Source organism: Mesocricetus auratus, unplaced genomic scaffold (assembly GCF_017639785.1).
Source record: "Mesocricetus auratus isolate SY011 unplaced genomic scaffold, BCM_Maur_2.0 Super-Scaffold_100006, whole genome shotgun sequence".
Classification (NCBI taxonomy): Eukaryota; Metazoa; Chordata; class Mammalia; order Rodentia; family Cricetidae; genus Mesocricetus; species Mesocricetus auratus.
In genome coordinates this window covers 19,169,259-19,194,834 of record NW_024429190.1, presented here as the reverse complement: position 1 = coordinate 19,194,834, position 25,576 = coordinate 19,169,259, and the positions used below count along the sequence as shown (strand labels likewise).

The window sequence follows — 25,576 nt, the reverse complement described above, 5'->3', positions numbered from 1 at the left end:
TCAAGTCATAATCACTGTGATATGCTGTAAAAAGAACACTGATCTCTTTCCTAAGTTTGACTTTTAGTTAATGGATGCCTTTAGTCAAATCGTTAGCTTTTTCTTGTCTACATTAAACTCAATATAGGAACAAGAGGACCTACCTTGACCGAGGGTTTAGAGGTAGAAGAGCGTAGGTACAGTGTGGTGTGCTGAAGAGTATCTAATTGTGTCTCTGTTGTTGTAATAAATATCCTGTTAAAAGGAGAGAAGAGGGTGTGTTTGGCTTAAATCTCCAGGTAGCCAGCCCATCATTTCAGGGAAATCACACCAGCAAGGCACAACTATAACAAGACACCAGATAAAGTAAATGCATTCACACTTACTGTTCAGTGCACATCCTCTAACTCTTACTCAGTTCAGACCCATTCTCAAGGCTGCATCTTCCCATCTGATCAAGACAAAGTGATCACAGGCTAACCTGATCTAGATAATTCCTGACTGAGACTCTCGTCCTACACTATGACGGATGACATTAAAAGCAATCATCATGAGGAGTGTTTCCTAAAGAGTTAGGTGCAAGTGCCAATACCTATATCTGTGAATATGGTCTCATTTAGCAAAAGTTATTTTGCCAAAGCAATATGGTAAGAATCTCATAATGAGATCATCCTGGGTTTATAGTGGAGCCTGTGTTCCACAGCAGACAGCTTTGCAAGTGCAACAGGCAAAAGGCTGTTTGACAAGACACAGAGAAGACGATTATTAAGTTAGAGACAGAGGTGGAGTCTAGGTAGCTACAAGAGTAGGTATGCATGGAGCCACCAAAAGTAGGATGAAGCAAAGAATGATCTCCTGGAGCTTTTGTAGGGAGCTCAGCCCTATTATCAACTTGATTCCTTAACTCTGTAAGTATAAGGAGTTATATCTTTGATGCTTTGTGTTTTTCTGTAATTTGTGAAGAAGTCCCCGAGAGATGAACGCACACATAGAAAAGAATCCCTTAGCCACCACATTATGTTCTGCATCTCCCGATAGGTCCTGATATACGCAGGAATGGAAGGTTTGGTATCACATATGACCAAGTGAATGAGTCTGTCTAATGATGACCATCAGTGTCCAGAGATCTACTTGGTGATGACTCTGACATTCTTCAGTTTCAGCTCTACAGGTGTTAAAAGTAATCTTTTGCTAGGTGACTATTATCATCCTTCTTGTCTTCCTTTTAGTTATATATAGTAAGAGGAAACCCCAGTAGCTACAATAAACTTGTGTTGCTTCATCTTTAAGCTCATCTCACATCTCTGCTGTTAGGGCACGAATGGCCTTCTTTTCAGGAGGGAATGGGCATATTTAACTGTGTGCACACCTGCCCTCATCTGCCCCACTTCATGTTCTTGCATCTTGCTCTTAGATGACTTCCGGAGGTTCCTTCCCTGACGTAGGTTCCTGTGATCTCAGCACTGGATGCAGGGCACTTGCCTGGGGCTTGCTATCTGAAACCATTTTATCTATATCTCTAAATGCTTGCTCCACTGTGTTCTTAATCCAGCTCATGTCTGACCCTCACTTAACACCATATTCTTTCTTTCTTTCTTTCTTTCCCTACAACTGGAAGTGCTCTCCAAACCTCATGGCAGTGTACCAGGAATTCCTGTGTGGTTAGTAACATGACAGTTTTGATATGAACTCTCATCCCATAAGATAACTGAGAAAACCACAAAAGCAGAGTGGTGTTTCATTGTGTCCTTATTCACTGTAGTTTTTAATGATCACTTGCTATGCAGAGCTTGTCTTTCCCGAGTCATCTTTCCCGAGTCAAACTACTGACTTTGCTACTGCTTGTGAAGTAAACACAGTGATTCTGCATTCCTAATTCACATCTGTTGAACTGGACTATAATTCCTGGGGAGGTATACGAAGTAGATAGATATTGGTAGGTGACTCAGCCCTCAGCTCTATATATTAGAAATTTCCTTAATAAAAAATATACTCATTTATTCCCATATACACACATACACATGCATATATAAATACATGTACACATGCACATAAGTAGACATGCATACGTGCTCACAAATATGAACACATGTGAATGCACAATTGTATACACACCTATGCACACACATATACATATACATACGTGATTTTACACGTGCACACATACCCATGAATGCATATATACATACACATGCATACATGTTCACAATATAAACACAAGTGTACATACACACATCACACACAAACACACACATCTATTAAAGGCAGTGGATGCATCTTTTACTTGCAGTCTTGTGTTGTGTGAAGACACACATCTAATCATAAAAACCCAGTTTTAGGATGTTTGCCTTCAGCCATAAGATAATGCTTCCTGTATATCTAGTCCTCTGTCCTTGAAGACACATCTGCTCCTCAGTGTATTGAATTGTGGAAAAAAAGTCAACTTTATGAAGGCTTATCAGCTAGCATGCCATCAGGCCACAAAAGGATAATTGAATTCACCTAGAAGGTAGTAGAATGTCTCATGCTGCTGAACCTGCTTTCAGGATTTAGCACACAGAGGCTCTGCATTTGAGAAAGACCAGGGCTAATTATCATAAGCTAATTTTTATTGTGTGTAAAAGAAAGAAATCTAGTTTGCAGAACATTCCAGAAACTAAGCAAGTTCATCGTGAGTGTCTTAAACAGAACTAAGTTTAATTGGATTCTGTGGTCTGAGTAGACTACCTCTGATGGAGACACCAGGAAAGGCAATGAGAAACATGCCTGGTGTTCTCAGCAACTGAAAGACAGGAGACAGGATGATCCCCAAAGTTGTGATTTTTCTCCCCTTCATAGAAGAAGGAATCAGGAAGCACAGGAGATCATCACAGAGGGGATAATGTGTGTGTGAATGGAAGAATTGTCCGTAAAGTTACATTTCAATTCCCACAAACTACAGGGAAACATCATGTCAATAATCCAAACAAGGTTGGACTTAGAGATGCACAGCTTTGTAGTCAGGCAGTCAGCCACCCACCCCAGGGTCAGGATACAAGAGAGGAGCACCATTCTTAAGATTGGAGCTGGACCAGAGCAGAGCAGCAAGGACACTGGAAAGGGTAAATGGGTGACTGTCACACTGTATCTGCTATAAACATACAGTAGTTGAATGCATGAAGAGGGCATAGTTTCTTCCATAAACTCTCCTATCTTTACGAAATTCTAAACCAACAACTTCCTTTGACATACCAAAGAAAGAAGCCTTCTAGAAATTTAGTGAAACTCCTGGTGACTAGCTGGCATTATCTAGACAGAATATAGTCACTGAATGACAGAAGGGAGAAATAGGATGATAATATAGCAAATGCATTATTCAAAGGCCAGAATTCAGATCATTTGATGTGCTGTCTGACACAATCACAGGAATGCTGGGAGAGAGCGGATTCAGCTTCCAACTGCACATGAATAATTTGAGAGGCATAGAAGATAATGTGCCACAGCCATGAAATTGGTAATCAGTCTTACTAGGATTCAAACTCAGGGCACTTTTAATTTTAAAACTCCAATTCTTGCCTCAACTTCTGGCTTGAATACACAGAGATGTCCTGATACCATGTGGATAAAATCATTAGCCAGTGACTTCATTTCTTACTATTACTATGGCCAATTATCATGAGTGAGACAGACATTTCCCCTCTCACAGTGTGGAGATAGGAAGTCCCAAGTGAATCACAGGGGTGGGCTCCTTCTGAAGGCTCCAGACACTAATCTATGGCCATGCCTTTGTTAGCTTCTGTAAGCCATTTTTGCTTCCCAGCACACAGGCCCTTGCTCCTACCTCTTCATGACTCGTCACTCCAGTCTCTACTAATTGTTTTCACATCTTTTAACTGGCAAATTGTCTCCTATCTTCTCACAAGGATCCTCATGATTCCTTGGAGCTCACCTATATCAGCCTCTCTTAAACTCTTTAGTCACAGTTCTGAAGGCCCTCTTATTGTGTGGCATAAGGTGCAGGTTCTTGGGATTAGGACATGGCAGTCTTTGGAGGACCATCATGAGCCAACCAATGAATCTTTATAGACTGCAATGGCAGGTGATTTTTAGAACTTTTGATTTTTTTAATACAGGCAGAGTTTAAAGTCTTCAACATCAGTGAGATGCCATGGTCCCTTCCTGGTTCAGAGCCCACTGGTGTAAGATAAAGCTTGAAGTTCAATAATGGCACCAACAAAATACTGAAATAATCAATGGGATAGTCAAAGCAAATAATAGCAAGCAATGGATCCTGAATGCTAGTAGCTTCCAGATAGATGGTCAGAAGCCCTGCCTCAGTGGAGAAGGTCCTGAAGAATCCGTGTTTGAATAAATAGTTGATCAAAGATATAGGGACTTCAGCCCTTGTCTTGGGGAAGATCTTTTTTTTTCAAAGTTCTAAAAATTACACCAACCATTCTTATAAAACTAACATAACAAGTGAAGTTATGCTGTCTGAGAATGTTTTTCTTCTCCTACCCTCAAGTGCCCATCTCCAGTCAGCACTAAGTACCTCAGCTGTCCTGAATCTCTGTTTCATCATCTGAATACTAGGAAGATTAAAATCGTCTGAGTTTCTTTTCAGTTGATATAGTAAAATGCCCTGATCTCTCAAATAATAAAAGTATGGAAGAATGAGTTCCGTTCTGCCTATACTTCCAAGTTGCTAGCCATCATAGCTGCAAAGACACAAAGGCAATTGTGGTCACATCACTTTCACAGTCAAGAATCAGAGAGCAACAAAAATCTGCACCTACTCAGTTTTCCATTTACAATGTCCAGGATCCCAGCCAGAGTATGTGTCACACACAGTGGGCAGGTCTCCATGCCTCAGTTAATTCGGTAAGGATAGTCCCCCATAAGTCTTCTCAGAGGCTCATCTCCCGGTGATGCTAGACTATCAAGCTGACAAATACTGTTTGCTTGACACAAAGAGCTTGCCCTCAAACCCTGTGAGTGGCTGAAAACCATTTTAACCTCCTTTAGTTCAATGATGTATCTCTCTTCCTTCACAGACTACTTGCATAGCCCATGGATGTTTCTGGTGGCTTTCTTTGTTCCTCACTGAAAGGAGGAATAATAACTATTTATCTAATTAGGTGACAAGAATATAATTTTAAAATATCCCTGTGGTCTACATGCTACCAGGTTGCAAACATAGGTTAAATATTTGTTTTAATTATATATTCATATCAGAGGTATGTGCCCTCAAGTGTACATGCAAGAGATGCCAAATGCAGTGATCTGAAGATACAGGTGGTGGTATACTGCCTGATATGGGTGCAGGGAACTGAACTCCAGTCCTTCAGAAAAGCATTAAATATCTGCTCTCAACCATAGAGCTATCTCTCTAGTGCAAACAACCTATAGTATATGATACACAAACAACTCATTTTCCTTTTCTGCTGTGTTGCAGTGTTTACTAATGAAAACACTATGGGAAAGCCACTCTGCAGAGACACTTGCCTATGTGTTCAGGTCCTCTCTGCTTCGATAATAGCTTTATTCTTGTCTCCTCTTGTCCAGTTCTTCCTGTGACATGCATGCCTGGCTCTTCTCCTGCCTCTCTCAGCAGCCTTCCTGAACTCCACAACTATATCATAGTTCCCAGTGCGTAGATACTCCTGCATTTTTGTGAATAAGTTATCTGCACTGTAATGAGCAAAGTTCACATCACAACTCTTCATTCCTGGAGCCTTTGGGATTTCTTTCTAAATGAGGCACTTCTCTCTTTTCCCTTTTCTTATTGGGAAATAGCAGAATTCCTGGAGAATCATAAAACAGCATAGACCATGTGCCTGGGGATGAGTGGGACATTTCTACAACTGTCATTGATCTTTTTTTAGCATGGCCAGGAAACGGGAAAGGGTACTTTAGCATTCCTAGTCAGCCATGGGAATCATGCACCTTGTGACCTGAATGAAATTGGGAGCTGATAGCTGGAAACTCGGAAGAGCAAGGGGATGGTGCAACCACCTCTGCCTAAAGGGTTTTTTAAAAAGCTAAAATTGGAAGCACTTGAATCTGAATTGAAACCTCTGCCTTTAGCACATGCTGGAGAAGTCAAATTATTCCAGCTCCACTCTCTAAAGCCTATTTCAGAAAAAGTGGAAAGAACAATAATTTATACTTTTTAGAACTTCTAGAAATATTAAACAATACAGCAAAATTACAGTAGGACCTAATTCATTTATCTAATATCATTCATTATCATCATCACTAAACTGGTATTAAAATAACATTTTACTCTATACATTGGCATGTTTAATTATTTACAGAATCTGGATTGATATGAAAATACAATTCTAAACACCAAAACCATTCTCTTGAATTTTTCCAGTTTATATTTTTTCCACTACAGTATGCCATGAAGTAACAGCCATTATTGAAAATTATTCTTAAAATATCAGGGACACATTTTAATATATATTAACAGAATGACTTTGTAGCATTCCACCGAAAATAAACTAATTGGAAAGAAGGAAAAAACATGAAAAGAAATACTTCCTTCAAACATGACATGAAAAGAGAACTGGTCTTCAAATATTTATGTGGTTCTGGCCCCAGAGCTTTCCACATTTTCATCTCAATTTGGTAGCCTCAGGAAGATAGGGGAGGGCACCTTCTGCTATGCTAAGGGATGGGGAGGGGAGCAGATGTCATCTTACAGGTATACTCAGCTCCTGTCTCCGAGTGTTAGATCATGGGTGGATGGGAAGTAAAATGTTTATGAGCTTAGAAAGATTAAAAATTACATTTGAAAAAGTGAAAGAGAGACTTGGGTGTCATGATAATCCTGGCATATTGTTTCAAATGCCACAGAATGCCTTTGTCCAGAGTATATAACAGGAGCCATTGTTAGATTAAGACTCATGAAGGCTCCCTTGAGCTCACCACAGGAGCAGGGACTCTGTCTCCATGCCCCACCAGCAAGCTGATGTCTTTGGACTGGCTCAATTCCTTGTGTTTGTATTCTCATGTGACATGCCTAGCAGGGGTGATAGACCCAGCTAGGGACAGCTGGCTGTTCCCCGAGTTAGTCAGGAGCATAAAAGGGCAGATTCTAGTCACATAGGTGTGACTATGAGGTCAGGAGGCAGGTTCTGGAATTCAGAGCTGATATGTATATTCTCTTTTCTACTCTGACTTCTCCTGAAGGGCCCCCAAGGGACTGGAGGAAGACTTGACTGAAGGGTTCTGCCATTTGAGTAGTAATATCCTTGACATAGAAATGGAAAAAGACCAGAACAGGACCCCCAAAGATATAGTAAACAGCTAATGGCTTAAGTGAAATCAGATAAATGGATAAAATATGGAAAATTTCCTGTATATTATCCAGGCTAACACACATCAGATAGCAAAGCTTGAGATTCAGAAAGAAATGAAGAAAAGGGAAGCTGAACCAACTCAAGTGACTCACAGACACTGAAGACAACTGCCACCCATCATGTACCTTAAGTCCTAATGGTGCCCCACAGAAAGAGGGTAAATGCTTTTTATTTTATTATTTTAATTTTAAATAGCTTGTTTGACATGTCAATCCCAGTTCTCTCTCCCTCCCCCCCTCCAGAATCCCCCCACCATCCCCCCCAGCCTCCCACCCTATCACCACATCCTTCCACATAGGGGATATCTAGAGTCTGTCATTTCACTCAGGACAGGGTCCAGGCACTCCCTTAAGAGACCAGGCTGAGAGAGCATCCCTCTTTGTGTTACGAACACACGAAGTCCGTTTGTATGCCAGGGATAAACACTCATCCACTGCCCAGGGCCCCATAGGTTGCCCAGGCCTCCTCACTGACTCTCAGGCTCAGGGGGTCTGGATCAGTCCCATGCTGGCCTCCCAACTGTTGGTCTGGGGTCCAAGAGCTCTCCCCTGTGTGGATCAGCTGTCTCTGCTGGTTTTGCCAACCCATTTTTTGCCAATTTTCTCATTGCTCCTCTCTCTCTGTCACTGGGTTCCTTGGGTTCTGTTCAGTATTTAACTGTGGGTGTTTGCCTCTGCTTCCATCAGTCACTGGATGAAGGCTCCAGGATGGTTATAGACATCAAGTTCATTATCAGGAATGGGCATTCAAGGTGGTCTCTCCACTATTGCTTAGCTTGCCAGTTGGTGTCATCCCTTTAGATCACTAGAGGTCTCACTGGTGCCAGATCTGTCTTCTAACCTATGATTCCCTCTTCCCCCTATTCTACCCCCCACTCAACCTTCCTGTTCCCTCCTGACCTACTCTCTCTTCCTCTTCTCCCCCTCTCTTCTTCCCAGCTCCCACTCCCCCCACCCCTCACTGTGTTCCCCATCTGTTCAGAAGATCTTACCTCATTCCTCTTCTCTGGGGTACCATGTATATCTCTCCTAGGTTCTTTCCTGTTTCCCAGCCTCTCTGTCAGTGGAAGCGCAGACTGGCACTATCGTGATCCATGAAGGAGTGTTGTATAGGACACTCAGATCCTACTCAAGGCCTTGCCACTTGTCCTGTCCTTTGGTTGAAGTGGCATTAAAGCTTATACTGTTCTCATGATATTTTCATTTTTCTGAGTTATATTTTATATACAATTAAGTCATGCAGATCCTAATGGTAAAATTCTTTGACAAAATCATTCACACAAATTTCCCTACCATATTGCAAGTTATTCACATCACTCTAGGTTACACCCCATAATCTCATAGCAAACCCTGCTCTGGTTTCTTTTAGTTCTAATAAATATACACATGTTTTATTTCTGCTTTTGGAAAAGTCTTATTTAGCTCAATATTTTCTGACTACTATCATGTTAATATTTCCATAAAAAATACATGTGTTACTTAAAGGATTAGAGAACAGGAAACATTAGGCTTTAGTAAGGAAAAGACAATGGAGAAATGCTTTTTTTAATTTTGAAAGAAAAGTATTCTTGAATCATAATTTTATACCCAGTCCTAATATCAAGTGACAATATTTCCGAAGGTAAAAGTAGACTAAATATATTTTGGATAAGTAAGAACCAAGATCTGAAGAATGTTACAATATGCAAGCCAAAACAAGGCTGTGAAAGATTTAATTGTACAATGCCTATAAGACCAAAAGTATACATAATAAAAAGGAGACAGTGATAATCCTAGGGAAATTGTCAAAGGGAAATGAGTAAGAAATTAATAATCAAAGTAAAAATGTTGTATAATACCGTATATTGTAAGTGAATTCAAAGACGGTCATAATTTTGGGAGACACTTGTGGATGCATTTGTGAAACTTTTAAGAATGAGTGAACAAATGAGCCCATAAAATATTGCACTAGGAAATAAATTAACCATAGTTAACAAAATGGAACAACAATCAACGTATGTACATGGTTGTGGCAAGCTGATATTAAGTAATGATACCATTATTTTTTTATTTTACTGCATTTTATAATGGAAATTCAGTATCTTAAATATATATATATACATTTAAAACAAGGATTGAAAGTGAGCTTATGGCAGATTCAAAGGAAGATCATTTAAAAATCAAACTCTCATTTTCTATACTAAAATCATATTGTATAGTGCTTAAATTGTAAAACCCAATAGTTATATACATATAAAGGGAAAGTTGGAAACATGTATTGTGGAAAATAATTAAAGGTGATCAGGGACAAGCTTTCCATAACAGTAATTACATAATGATAGTCCGTTTTATATATAGGAATATAATATTTTTTCCAGTTTAAATTTAGATAAGAAACAAGGTTGCTTCAGGAATATAATATTTTTTTAATTTGACATTTTGAGCCCTTTGTTTACTTATTTACTGATTATTATTTGTGTGCATGTATGCATGCTCTTCTATGTATTTTTTTTACTCCACAGGAATGCAGATACTCGTGGAGGCCAGAAGACAACATTGGATCTTGGAACTGAAGTCACAGGCAATTGTGAGCTACCTGATGTGGGCGCTGGGATTCAAACCAGGGTCTTCTGGAGAAGCAGTAAGCACTCTTATGTACTGAGACAACTCTCTACACTTTAAATTTTAAAGAAAGTATCCTAAGTTTAACCCAGAGCACCTGTTTAAATGAAAATGCCTCCAGTGACTAGCTGAGCTATTAGATTTCAATTCTGTAAGGTAAGGACAGGTGAGCCAATTGGTAGTTTTATAAGGATGCGCAGAGGGTGTTATCTCATTGCTAAGACTCAGACAGCAGGAGATTTGATTAAGTATTTCTCAGTGATTACCTGACTGGGAACCATGTGTTCTATCCCCAGGACTGGATTACTGACTCACACAGTAATCTCAAACTCTTGTCTCTAGCCTCTGGAATTTAACACTTGAAGATTCACTGGATCATTTGCTCCTAAAGTTCGCTGAGCACCAGCTGCAAACCCAGGTTCACATTTGGTTTCAGTCCTCATCCTCCATCAACTAGTAACCTGGAAATTTTCCTGAGAATCACTCCGCTGCTGTTTACAAACTTTCTGAAAAGAGGCGAGTTGATTTCTCCTGAATACCAAACCTCTGCTCTGAACCTGCCACTTGGCGGGCATTCAATAATCAGAGCTCCCGCTCCCTCTACAAATCAGCCTCATCTATGATATAAAATTGCCTTGGCACATTACCGAATCAGACAGTTAAAATAAAAACTCCAGACATTGAATTGGATCCAGCTTCCATTGTACAAACTACCAACAGCTGGTTATTGAGTGGATGGTATGTGCCTGGCATTCCATCAGATGCTGGGAAGAAAAATTAGCATTTCAGGACCAGAGTGAATGCTAGAAAAAGGTCAATGTGACAGAAGGTATTAATGTGAAGACATGTCAGGACCTAAGCATGGTAAAGATGGCCAACACTCTGGAGTATTTCCACTTAGACATGACTATTACATAGAATAAAAAACTGGGATATCTGGGAAATTACAACTTGACTGAAAGCATAGAGACAGTGAAACATATCTCTAAGCAAGCCATGACGGACAATCTATAGGACTGCTTCTGAATAGATTAGGGTTTTTTTAGTGGGCCTCCATTACTAACTGGAATATTTATATTAACCAACTATGACACAGAAATTTAAGATATGAAACATCCAAGAGCAAAGGGCCTCTGTTCATAGCAGAAATCAGATGCCAGGTCCACCACCCTTCAGCCCCAAATAAGCACCCAGAGACATAATAATTATTAAATTGTTGATCAATGGTTATGGCTTCTTAATGGCTATCTCTCTCTTAATTACTAAGCCATAACTGCTAATCTATGTGTTTCTACATGGTCTTATATTACCAGAAAATGCCTGGTGCATCCTATCTTCCTGGTCTCTCCATAGCATCTCTTCGCAGTACCTCCCTGCTTTCCTCCCCAGCAATCTTCTCTTCTGGAGATGCAATCTGAGGACAGGATCGCTCCTTTGATCTGAGCATTGGTAGAAGTGAGAACTCTCTAGTGGCCAGTCGCTTTGCTTCTCTGATCTTTAGACAAGCTTTATTAGATCATAAAGAAAATATCAACACAGGGGGAAAAACCTCACCAATATTGATAATATAATATCTCTGGTATCCTTTTGTTAACCTTTCTACTTGCTGCATGATGTAGAGGAATGACAAGGACTCTCACTGAATGAATGGCCACATTTTAAAAATAAATTAAATAAGTTTTCCACAAAATGTTCAAACACATTATGCATTGCAAGTTGTTTTACTTGAATGTGATGAGTTAGAATTCAAGTGCTGGGTCAGTTGTTTACAAACTTTATAACCTTGAATAATTATTACTTCTTGCTCATTATAAGTTCCTTTATTCTTATTTTAAATGAGATGTAAACCTTCATATTGCTTTCATGATAAGCAATTAGCAAGCAATAGACAAATATTTGGTAAGCAGCCATTTTCTGTATTTCTGCCATGCTGTTTTTACTTTCTTTGATTGAGCATCTCCCCTGTATTTCTTCATATATAAATATATCCCAAAGTAGTTATAACTTGTAGATGTATAAATGCCATCCCTATAGCTCCTAAAGAGTTTATGAAGAGGGAGAAAGAGATGAGAAGGTAAAAGAAAGGAGAAGGTGGAAGGGCAGGAGGAAGAAGACGAACAAGAAAGAAGAAGAGAGAAGAAAGGAAGAATTCAAGTTTTTCTGAGGCTCTTTCCTGAACCAGCCACTGAAATTTAGAATGCAGTCCTCCTTGGCTCGTCGCTGTCAGGCATACATCAAGAAAACAGAATCCTGAGACCAGGAAGTCAGCAAGGCATCCTTCCATAAGACGCTTTGGATATTCTCAAACTATGTCTGTTAGATAGAGCAGTTCTGCAGGAATGGTGTTTGTTCTGAGGAGGCAGTAGGCAGATTGGTGCATGGAGCGCAGGCTTACAGGCAGTGCAAATCCACGTCTATTCCACTTCTAGATTATGCACATTCCTATGGTTTAGCTTGATACCAGGAAACTGTCTGTGTACACTTGGAGGACTTTATTATCACATTCATACTTTGTGCACACAAGAAAGCAAACCCTGTTAAAAAAATAAGAGGGAAGTTACATTTTGAGAAAACAGCCTTGCTGACTCACAAGGCCATGCTGGGATTTATTTTAATATCTCCTGTTCCCAGTGGACATAATTCTATTACGAAGTTCTATTAAGGAAAGACTTCTTAATGGAAGGCAAGATAAGCATCTATGATTCTGCTCATTCAGCTAATATGTATCCTGCATGACCATGTGCCAAAATCATAGTAAGCTTTGGGTCATGGCTTTGTGAAAGCAATCATCCTGTCTAAAGTTGATTAAATGATGTTTTTGTTGAGAGGAAAGATAAGATAGAACGGAGACATCATTGAAAGTTAACAGGGGTAGTACCAACTTACTGTATGTCATTGCAAATAGCCTCTGGACCAGCACTGAACTATGTCCTATCCATAGTTGCTCTCATTTCCTTCATAGGCATCAAGTGAGTATGAGAGCTGTTACAATACATCCTTACACCCCTGTACCCATAGCGGAGGACGTGTTTGTTATGTGTCCAATGGAATATAGATTTTAATTGGTACAAAATCTATTCAAGAGCAAAGATTAACACCATTAGGGTTACTCATGGCAGTACATGGGGCAACATGATTTAAGAACTATGAGAGCCAAAGGTAACCACGGGCAGGACATTGAAATGAGATATTTTTGGTTTCAAAGAGAGTCATATAGAATATGAAAAATAATTGGTAAACACGATAGCCAGGAAAGGCAGCATAAACCAGCTGAGTTACATAAGACTATCATCTGTGAAGTTAAAGAGCCCTCTGGATATGATAAAACCTGAAATCTGGTGATTTCACTACTGTCTCAGCTGTGTCTCCTTTGTCATAATGCAGTCCTGAACACCTGTCAATGTATAATGGACTTTTCAGAATCCAAACAAAAACTTTACTTTGCCCATATGTGAAGACTTGAGAACAATTAGGTTAGTAAAATGTCCTTGTGTAAAGGAACTCTGATGTCAACTTTTAGGGGAGAAAAGGAGTATTCTTCACATCCAAAAAGATCCACCTGGTAATATAAAGCACAAAGATTCATTCTTTCATTTATTCTCAGTAGATGTTCTATGAGCATATACCTTGCATCAAGTTTGCTTAAATATTTAATATACTGCAAGTACTAAGGCATGGAATTGATGAAATGCCTTGTCTATGATATTCCACAGGCAAGAGTGAATTGCAAAATATGTTAAAATTAGGAAAAAATATTTCATATGGTGCAAGAACTTGAGAAAGTAAGAACAAGCAATTAGACAATTGACAGTAGGAGATAAATTGCTTTCTGCACACGCTTGGTCAAATTTTCTTTGTTTCTTTTCTCTTTTTTTCTTTTTTACTATTTTTGGATGGGGAGTGTTTTGAGACAGGGTTTCTCTGTATTGCCTTGGAACTTGTCCTGGAATTAATTCACTCTGTAGATCAGGCTGGCCTTGAACTCACAGAGATCAGCCTGCCTTTGCCTCCTGAGTGCTAGGATTAAAGGCATGCACCACCAACACCAGGATCAGACAAATTTTCTTACAGAAGATGGGCTTGTCGGCTCAATGACTGTAGAAGCCAGCCATGTCACAAAGAAGAGTGAGCTCAAAAGAAAGAGTAAAGCTAAATGCTTGGGAGATAAGACCATCGGGGCATATGCACTAAGGGGATGGAGGCAGTTATGGGTGCATACTGTTGAAAAGAATATGAACTTTTAGAAAAAGACTCTGAACTTTATTTGGGAGGGAAAATTACTATCTTGTAATTTCCAGTGGAGGGTTCCAAGACCATTGGCACTCATTCATGAATTCAGCTCTGTTCAAGCTCATGGGTCACAAAAGTAAACAAAGACATGAATGTGGGGAATTGACTGGGGAACACAGGAATGACAGTGAGGGTAAAAGATGGTTGGTAAGAGTAATCAGAATGTATTCTGTACTTCTGTACCTTTATGAAGTTATCAAGGATAACTTATTTCAAATAGATCAACTACTAGATCCTGAGTTTCAAGGGCAATGTGCATGGTTCATACTTTGTTCTGAGAACTAAGAGGAAGCATTTGGAATATTTTAACCATTGTGAGGCAATGATAGCCATCTACTTGATACTGAAAACAAGACATGTAGTGGTAGATTTTAGGGAGAAATATACATCAGAAATCTATTTTATTTGTTCAAATCTTTAAACAGCATTGGTCTGGACAAGGGTAGATTAGCACAGATGAGACAGCATGAATCAATTCATGATAGATTTTGGAGCAATGAAGAAATCTATCTCAGAATAACTCCTGTGTGTTTGCCTTGAGTACCATGTAGTGGTCCTTGCTCAGGACACTAGTAGAGATTGGCCATCTTAGAGAAAAGGCCTTCTGTAATCTGTAGTAAATTTATTTAGCCTATGGGATTTCTCAAAGCTAAATATACAAACTGTGAGTTCCCAGCTTCTTGGTGTTATTTAAAACCATGGGTGGAGGTGAGATCACCTAGGGAAGAGATTACATAGGAGAGAAGTCAGGAAGATGCCCTGGGTGCTCAGTGGGGGGAGAAATGAAAAGCAACAGATTCCCCCATTAGGTTCCACCAGGGAAAATACATTATTAAAGTTAAGGGGAAATGCTTCTTTAAAAGCTCCTCTTTCATCATTCAAGAAAACAGTTCAGCTATGTTATAAGAGAAAATAGAGTGTGACAGAGAGAAGAAATGAACTATATATAGAAGAGGCAAGCACATGGGAGAGATAGGAAATGAACTGTTAGAGAACAGCGCATGGTAGAAAGGAAGTGTCCAGGGGAAACCACCCCAATGAGAAGATAAGCAGATATGTAGGGGAAGGACCTCTTCTTCACAACCAAATTCTCTTTTAAACTTTATTTTCAGAATTGCTCAGAAAAGGAAATATTTCTCTTCCTCTAGCTTCCTCTGAATACAGCATCCAAACATTGACAGGAACAGATACACAGCATGTTTGTACACACACACACACACACACACACACACACACACACACACACACACACACGAGACCAATATCAGAGAACATGAGCTCTTAGAGCAATCAAAGGCTTTGCAGCAACTTTGAGGTAGCCAGGAAAGAGCCACAAAATCAAAGTGGGAAACAGTTGTGAGTAAGAGAGATACTATCAAAAAGAGCAAGAACAACTCCAGAAGTCAAATCTGTGTTTAGTCTCCATATCAGAAAACTGTGAATTGAGACTAAGAAGAAATAAACAACAAACAATATCTCAAGCAGCTTGGGGGAACAAGCAGACCAGTGTGGAAAATGGTGAACAACAGGACTGAGTACAGTCTGGTCTGCTCCCAAAGGGTACACACAATCATGCAAGTAAAGCAGTTTCAACACAGTACCATGACAGTCAGGACAGAAATGACTGAAGACTCATCACATCCTAGAGCACATGGCTTCACTACATCTGAAAGTATACAAATTATCTTAGGCCAAAAAATTAGGACAATGTTGCAAAAGTATTTGTATTTTTCTACACCTAGTAACTCTCTCTTTTGAACTATACACCTTCAAAGTTTCTGAATCATGGACATTATAAACAATGTGGAGCTTAGGACTAGAGAGATGGCTAGCTAACTGGTAAGAGAACTGGCTGCTCATGAAAAAGGGACCTGGGCTTGGTTCCCAGAATCCACACAGTGGCTGACAACTACCTGTAAGTTCCAGATTCAATGTCTTCTAGCCTTTATTTGCATGTAGCTCATATACATACATGAAAGCAAACATTCACATATGAAAATGTTTAAAACTCCCTAAAGGAGCACTAAACTTATCCATGTGATCTGTGAAATGATGAGAACCTACCCCCAAATATAACCATTTCTCCCCACTTACCATGGGAATTTTTGTCTTCAGTTTCACTGTATGTGAACTTAATGTTCCTCTCAAACCTCAGATCCCAATCTCCAAACCATTAATTGTGCTGGCTACAATAAATAACATCCAGGAAGGATAACAACAATAAGGATGAGAATGACAACAGCAAATCCATTGGATTATAAGGAGTAGATGACTTAATTAATTTATAATATTAAAATTTGGCATCCATCAAGATAGGCTATGCTTATTATTTAATAGTGCAACTATTTGAAGGAGATACAGGAATGAGTAGGTTACTATCTATAGTAAGAAAGGTGACTAGTTAGCAGCCACAAAGCCCCATGACCTATGTGCTATAGTTCCACTATTCTTGTACATTCATGTAACCCATGCACTTGTTTCTTCCTTCATATTTAATGTTGCCCTGGTTAGCCTTAATTTTTAATTTGACACAACCTAAAGACATCTGAGAGGAAAGTATCAGTTGAGAAATTTCTTAGAATGGATAGGCCCATGGGCAAGTCTTTAAGGGCAGCTTGATTATTATTTAATGTAAGATAGCCCAGACCATTGTGCAGAAAACCATGCCTGGGAAGGTGATCTAAGGCTATATAGGAAAGTTCCTAAGCATGAGCCTGTGAGTGAGTAATAGCATCAGCTAGCAACCAGTGTTCTTTCATAGTTTCTCTTCAGATTCTTACCATGATTTTCCTCAAAGATGGATGACCTGGAAGCATAAGATGAAATAAACCTTTTGCCCCTATAAGTTGCCTTTCATCAGAGTTTTATCACAGCAACCGAACTATGGACACAAACATCACTAATAAAATATAAGAGATGGAATAGACAATCTCAGGTGTGGAAGGTAGGATAAATGAAATATATTTATTAGTCAAAGAAAATGTTAAATCCAAAAAAATGCTAAACTAAAACAACCGGGAAATATGGGACAGTATGAAAAGATCAAACATAAGAATAGGATTGGAACCTCCTGAGGCCTGAGGACTTTGCAATGGGAAGCCCATCCAGGTGGACCTGGCCATCCAGAGTCTGCTGAAGAAACGGTGCTAGTCCCACCTCCACGCATGGGAAGAGGAGAGCCATCAGGGTATTGGACCTGCTTGTACTCACTGGAAGAGAACCTTGGACCTGTACCCACATGGGGAGGGAGAGGCCCCACCAGCACCCACTGGAAGAAGGGATGGGAAGACAACACTGTAAGATTAGAGTCAACAACAGAAAGATCAATATGATGCCACCAGTCTAGGGGCTCCACACCAGCAAGACCTGAACATCCCAACACAGATGAAGCAGAAGAGAATGACCCTAAAAATACTTTATGAATATGATAAAGACCCCCAAGAGGAAATAACAAAAATCTCCTTAAAAATTGAACAAAAAAATACAAGCAATGGAGGAAAAGAAAAGGCAAAAATTGCAATAAATGAAGAAATCTCTAAAAGAAAACAAGGAAAGTCAAGAAAAACATCAGCCAAACAAGTGAAGGAAACAATTCAAACAGTGCAAGGCTTGAAAGCTGAAATAGAGAAATAAAAACAAAAACACAGACTGAGGGAATTGTGGATAGAAAAGGTAGGTAAATGAACAGGAACTACAGATGCAAGCATATCCAACAGAATACAAGAGATGGAAGAGAGAATCTCAGGCATTGAAGATACACTAGGAGAAACATATTCTTTGACCAAAGAAAATCTTAAGTCCAACATATTCCTAACACAAAATATCCAGGAACTATGGGACACAATTCCAAGGCCAAACCTAAGAATAACAGTTATAGAAGAAGGTGAAGGAACCCACCTTAAAGGTGCAGAAAACATATTCAACAAAACCATAGAAAAACTTTCGCAATCTTAAGAAAGACATGTCAATGAAAGTACAAGATACAGAACGCCAAATAGAATAGACTACAAAAATCATACCCTCACATAATAATCAAAACACTGAACATACAGAATAAGGAAAGATTAAGAGAAGCAAATGAAAAAGGCTAAGTAACAAATAAAGGCAAACCTATCAGAATTACACCTGACTTCACCATGGAAACAATGAAAGCCAGAAGTTGCTGGATAGATATTCTACCCACACTAAGAGACCATGGATGCCAGTCCAAACTACTATACCCAGCAAAGCTTTCAGTCAATATAGATGGAAAAATCAAGATATTCCATGAAAAACAAACAGATTAGAAGAATATGTATCCACTAATCCAGCCCTACAAAAAGTCCTGGAAGGAATACTCCAACCTAAGGCAGTTAACTACACTCACAAAAATATAGGCAACAGATAATCCCACTTCAGCAACAGTCAGAAAAAAAGGCGAGAAATCCACACACAATACTACCACCAACAAGAAACTAATAGAAGTTATAACCCAATTGGGTTTAACAGACATCTATAGAACATTCCATCCAAATGCAAAAGAATATACTTTCTTCTCAGCACCACATGGAACCTTCTCTAAAAATGATGACATACAAAGCAGCATAGCTAACCTCAACAGATACAAAAAGGATTTAACTTTCCCCATGTATCTTATAGAATACCATGCTTAAAAGTTAGAATTCAACAACATGATTTGCAGAAACCCAATAAAATCATTGAAATTGAACAATGCAAAATTCACCATTCCAGGATCAAGGAAGAAATAAAGAAAGAAATTAAAGAAGATATCAGAAAATGGCATGCTCTTGTAATGGTAGGATCAATAAAGTAAAAATGGCAATCATACCAAAAGCATTCTATAGATACAATGCAATCCCAATCAAAATCCCAGCATAATTCTTCACGGATCTTGAAAGAACAATAGAATAGCCAAAACAACCCTGTACAATAAAGGAACTTTTAGAGGAATCACCATCCCTGACTTCAACCTCTATCATAGACCTATAGTCCTGAAAACAGCTTGGTATTGGCACCAAAATTGGCAGGTAGACAAAAGGAATCTATTGAAAACCCTGAGATTAACCCACACACCTACAAACACCTGATTTTCAAAAAAGAAGCTAAAATTATACAATGGAAAAAAGAAAGCATTTTCAATAAATGATGGTGGCATAATTGGATGCTGACATGTAGAAGACTGCAGATAGATTCATGTCTATCGCTATGTACAAAACATAAGTTCAAATGGATCAAAGACCTCAATGTAGACCCAGCCACACTGAACCTCTTAGAAAAGAAAATGGGAGGTTCCCTTGAACGAATTAGTACAGTAGACCACTTCCTGAACATAACACTGGTAGCACAGACACTGAGATGGAAAATTAATAGATGGGACCTCCTGAAACTGAGAAGCATCTGTAAGGCAAAGGACACAGTCAACAAGACAAAACAGCAGCCCATTGAATGGGAAGATATCTTCACCAACCCCACATCACACAGAGGGCTGATTTCCAAAAGCTCAAGAAATTAGTCATGAAAGCACCAAATAATTCAATTAAAAAGTGGGATACAGAACTAAATAGACAATTCCAAATAGAGGAATTTAACATATCTGAAAGACACTTAAGAAAGTGCTCAATGTCCTTAGTCATTAGGGAAATGGAAATCAAAACAACTCTGAGATACCAACTTACTCTTGTCAGAATGGCTAACATCAAAAACATTAATGACAGTTTATGCTAGAGAGGATATGGAGAAAGGGTAACACTCCTCCAATGCTGGAAGAAGTGCCAATTTGTACAGCCACTTTGGAAATCAATATGGAGATTACTCAGGAAAATGAGTATCAGTCTACCGCAAGATCTAGCAATTCTTAGACATATATCCAAAAGATGTGCATTCATACAACAGCATACTATGTTCATAGTAGCATTATTTATAATAGTCACCTGAAAGCAACCTAGATGCCCCTCAACTGAAGAATGGTTAAGGAAACTGTGGTACATTTACACAATGGAGTATTACTCACTGGGAAAAAAACCAATGGAATCTTGAAATTCACAGGAAAATGGATGGAACTAGACAACACTATCCTGAGTGAGGTAACCCAGTGACAAAAAGACAAACATGGTATGTACTCACTCATATATGGATTTTAGACATAGAGCAAAGAATTACCAGCCTAACAAAGAGGGATGCTCTCTCAGCCTGGACTCTTAGGGGAGTGCCTGGACCCTACCCAGAAAGAAGTGACAGACTCTAGATATCCCCTATGTGAAAGGATTTGGCAATAGGGTGGAAGGATGGGGGGGAAGTGGAGTGCAGGAGGAGGGGAGGGAGAGGGATTGACATGTAAAACAAGCTATTTAAAATGAAAATAAAAAATGAAAAAAAAAAGAATTACCAGCCTACTATTCAAACTGCCAGAGAACCTATGAAACAAGAAGGGCCCTAAGAGAGACATACATGGTCTCCTGGAGAAGGGGAAAGCGATAAGATCTGAACAAATTGGGAGCATGGGGGAGGGGAATGGGAGCAAGGAGAAAAAGAAGAGGAAAAGAGGAGGAGAGAGGAAGGCATGAGGGAGCAGGAAGGTTGAGTCCAGGGAAGAATAGAGGAGAACAAGAAAAGAGATACCATAATATAGGGAGCCATTATAGCTTTAAACAGAAATCTGGCACTAGGGAAATGTCCAGAGATCTACAAGGATGACCCCAGCTAACAATCTAAGCTATATGAGAGGCTATATGAAATGCCCTTCCCCAATAATGAGATTGATGACTACCTTATATGCCATCCTAGAGCCTTCATCTAGTAGCTGATGGAAGCAGAAGAAGACACCCACAGCTAAACACTGAACTTAACTCCTAGAATTCAGTTGCAGGAAGGGAGGAGTGATAAGCAAAGGGGTCAAGACCAGGCTGGGGAAACCCACAGAAACTGCTGACCTAAACAAGTGGGAGATCATGGACCCCAGACAGATAGCTGGGAAACCAGCATAGGACTGATTCAGATCCCCTGAAAGTGGGTGTCAGTATGGAGGTCTGGTTAATCTATGGGCCTTCTGGTAGTGGATCAGTATTCATCCCTAATATACGAATGGACTTTGGGAGCCCATTCCACACAGAGGGATAATCTCTCAGCCTAGACACATGGGGGAGAGTCTAGGCCCTGCTCCAATTGATATGACAGACTTTGAAGATCCCTCATGGAAGGCCTCACCCTCTCTGGAGAACAGAAATGGATGGGATAGGAGATTGGTGGGGGCAGGGGAAGAGGGGAGAGAATGGGACTGGGATTGACATGTAAAAAAGATTGTTTCTAATTTATATTTAAAAATCATTACTTAAAAATACAGGTGACAATAAAATATAAATAAAAAATAGAATGATAGGAATATAATGGGAAGAATCCCAGCTCAAAAAAACTCAGAATGTATTTAACAAAATTGTAGGAGACATTTTCCTAATCTAAAGGGCATGCTTATAAAGGTACAGAACACCTAATAGATTAGACTAGAAAAGAAAGTCCCCATGTCACATACTAATCAAAACATTAAACATACAAAACAAAGAAAGAATATTAAAAGTCACAAAGGAAAAAGGCTAAATAACATAAAAAGGCCCACCTATTAGAATCACACCTGACTTATCAACAGAGACTCTAAAATCAATAAGTGCCTGGACAGATGCCTTGCAGACTCTAAAAGACCACAGATGCCAGCCTAGAGTCCTATATCCACCCTATATGGAGAAAACAGGTTTTTCATGACAAGATCAAATTTAAGTAATATCTACCCACAAATCCATACCTATAGAAAGTATAAGAAGGAAAAATCTAACCCAATGTTAACTCCACCCATGAAAGCACAGGCAATAAATAATCTCACACCAGGAGAACTCAAAGAAAGGAAACACACACATAAACTACCACCACCACCAACAACAAAATTATAGGAATTAACAATCATTTGTCATTAATCTCTCAATATCCAAGGAGCCAATCCTCTAATAAAAAGACAAAGGCTAACAGAGTGGATACAAAAATATTATCCATCTTTCTGCTGCATACAAGAAACTCACCTCTACACTAAGACAGAAGGTACCTCAGTGTAAGGGGTTGAAAAATGACTTTCCAAGCAAATGCACCCAAGAAGCAAGCTAGTGCAGCAATTCTAGTATCTAATAAAAATGACCAAACCAAAATTAATCAAAAGAGATGGAGAAAGACATTTCATACTTATCAAAGGAAAAATCCACCAAGAGAACATTGGAATTCTTAATATCTATGCCCCAAATGCGAGGTAACCCACATTTGTAAAAGAAACATTACTAAAGCTTAAATCACATATCAAAACTCACATGTTAATAGTGGGAAACTTCAGTACTGCATTGATTCTTTTAACATCACCTAATCATAAAAGACTGTGCAATCAAACCCCAACCAACAAGGGGAATAGACAGTGACTTATGTTAGAATAAAACTCAAGGAAACTTCCTGTCAAGGTATGTTTGCTTGCCCAATTTGAGTTATGTTACTCTCCCCCTCCCAATGAAAAAGAATTGTCTTGCCTTCTTTTGCTTTAACCATATGTTCGTTTGTGTGACACTGAGATTACTCTTTATTGATAACACAGTGAAGTAGGAATCAAGAGTAGTTGGAATCAAACCCTCAGAAAACATCATGGAAGTTACCAGTTGCTTGTGAAATGCTCATTCTCTGAAGTCTGAGCAAAATGCACACACATAAAAAGTTATCAACATTTTAAAATAATATTAAAGAATTGGCTTGTTAATCACTGATTGCATTTTCTTTTCCTGAACAAGTTACCTGGAACAAAGCTTAACATCCATCTTAACTAATTCCATGCTGTGTTTGGATGCCTCGTGAGCCATGGAATCCCTCTCTCAAAATCCTCCAAAGAAATGTTAATTATTAAGTAGCAAGTTAGGAAAATAAACTGTGCAAAAAAGTAAAGCAGAAGAAGTGAGGGATGCTTTATAAAACAATCTCTTCTCTTGCATAGATAGTGTCAGGTTCTACTGGAAGGAGCTGTGTGCATAGACTCCAGCTAAGGTTGTGCTGGGCTCCACCCAGCAGAGATGCCTACAGAAACACACAAGTTCCTAGTAGAAGCCTGGTAGAAGTGCAGATATCCAGAACCCTGATCAGTAATGGAACCTTCTTGAACCTTCGACCCATATCTGGACTGTGAACTTGATGTTGGACCAATAAGCAAAAACAAGGACAACCATCGATGTTTCTTGGTAAAATGAGGTTATCGATGCCCATGTCTGAGTTCCTCTGAAAATTAGGCAGAATAATTAATGCAAAAAATTTCTAACTTGTCTTACTATTTAGGTGTTACCTTCCTGCCCCTTGCCCAAATCAAATTTTAAAGTCAATTTCATGTTGGAACATTCAGAGAGTCCTCTTTGAGGATTATGAATTCTATTAATATTTGTCTCTCAAATAAAAGAACAATTGGGAGGAAAATTGCACTCTCAAAAATCCATTTTAAATGAATGAGAGTGGAGCAGTAAATAATGAAGAAGAATGTAGACAGATTCAAAAAGAGACTTGGGCCATTTTGCTGCTAATAGGTGCCACAGACAGTTCATTACTGATAAATGCAGAATAATGATGTCCTTAATGAGTCTTTTCACGCACAAATTCATCATAAAACAAGAGAATGAGGTAAAACAAAAAGTCTTTGAATAGCATTCATGCAGCAGCAAAACCAAGAATCATTTCATGTCCCTAAAACAGGGCTGTATATTTTAAGGACAGCCTCCTGAGAGTCCCTTCCTTGTGTCCCAACTTAATAGCTTTACTTCTAATATCTCAGAGGTAAATTTCAACCTCTTATACAAACTGGAACACATGAAAGAACCAAAAAGAGGCAGCTCCAAGACTTGTGCTCCACAGAGCCTCTGTGGCCCTCTGCCAGTCATTTGACCTTGAGTGTTATCTGGGTGTTGGGTCTCTCACCAGCAACATGGAGACACTTTTTTAAGTGTCTCACACCCAGTTGGTGTTGCAACTGAACAGTGTCCTTTGTATATTCACATGTGGGAGTCCTAACACCAGTGCTTCATATGTGTCTGGGCTCTGTGTTAAAACAGGGTCTGGAAGCAATCAATTTAAATCAAGTGAGTGCAATAGTGTGGTGCCTTATCCAATATGACTGAAGTCATAAGAAGAGATCAGGACATGAACACAACCTAAGCAATTGCCCTTGTGAGGACACAAAGCAGTCATGTGCAAGTCAAGAGGGGATATGGCAGGGATACTCTGTATACATCTTGATTTGTACTTCTCTAGAACTGTAAGAACAAAAATTACTCTTCAGCCCTGGCCAACTAAGACAATTGGATGCTCAAAAGTTAGACCATAATTTTGGCACAGTAACTGCTCAAGTCATAAAATTCCTCACGGCTTTGGCACTTGTCATGAAGAACTCATTTAAACATAGATGTAGTGAGGGAAGAAACATCCTTTGTATTAACTGGAAAAAAAACCTAAGTTTCAAAAGTTGTCAGCATTGGTGACTCACACCTTTAATCCCAGCACTCAGGAGGTAGAGGCAGGCAGAACTCTGAGTTTAAGGACAGCCTGATCTACAGAGTAAGTTCCAGGACAACCTCCAAAGCAATACAGAGAAACACTGTCTCCCCAAAAAAGAAAAGAAAAAGCTTCAAAGATTATGACTACCAATGTCCCTTACCCTTTATGTGCAATTCACATGAAAGATCTTTCTGAGCAAACCTCCAAATCATATTGCTAGAGGAATAGTCTGTATGTATGCATACCTGGGGGAAAGAGGGGACAAAGTTTTGTGGACGTCTACTTAATATTCTGCCACCTAATGGTATGAAGTGATGTCAACCTGAAGTTAGGTCAGCTTGCATTGCTTCCATATCTTTCACTCTTTAAGAATGTCTACTTGGTTATATGGTGTAACTATGTCCATGTGTTTGGTAGAAATGACAGAACAAACACTGCCATGGCAACCTTACATCATAGAGAAGATTCTGTTCTCCTGAGGAACAGTGCCCCCTTGTAGCCTGGAGGAGTAAACAACTATGCGCTGAGGTCAGAATGATGAGGGCCTGAGTCTGGCTTCAAGAATTAAGAGCAACTCTGAAAGTCAGCAAGAAAACAGTGCTTAGCCTTGCAAACACAGGAAACTTAATTTTTCCAAGCATCAAAATGGGACTGTGAGCACCCAATAAAATCACTGTTTTGGCCAATGACTTGACTTCACCTTGCTCTACAATCACAGCTCAACTACTAACTATGGATTCCTTATCCTCAGATGACATGGGATTGTGTATGGCCGCTAAGTCAAGGCTGCTGATTTATGGTACTTCATTATTA

The 25,576-nt window shown here is 39.3% G+C and overlaps 2 long non-coding RNA genes across 4 annotated transcripts in view; one reads left to right on the top strand and one right to left on the bottom strand.

Annotated features, from left to right (window-relative positions):
* Nucleotides 1-25,576, bottom strand: part of LOC110340669 — a 52,729-nt gene that overhangs the window by 712 nt on the left and 26,441 nt on the right. The window contains exons 1-2 of one of the 3 annotated variants that reach the window (XR_002382475.2): nucleotides 25,009-25,156; nucleotides 144-234 (exon numbers count right to left, since the gene is read on the bottom strand). This is a non-coding gene — a long non-coding RNA (uncharacterized LOC110340669). Of the gene's footprint in view, nucleotides 1-143; nucleotides 235-16,309; nucleotides 16,397-25,008; nucleotides 25,157-25,576 lie in introns of those variants that run through there. The other 2 variants (XR_005877722.1, XR_005877723.1) reach the window with 2 other exon arrangements.
* LOC121140803 lies at nucleotides 9,905-10,610 on the top strand. The gene is made up of 2 exons (XR_005877724.1): nucleotides 9,905-9,944; nucleotides 10,222-10,610. It is a non-coding gene; the product is annotated as an uncharacterized LOC121140803 (long non-coding RNA).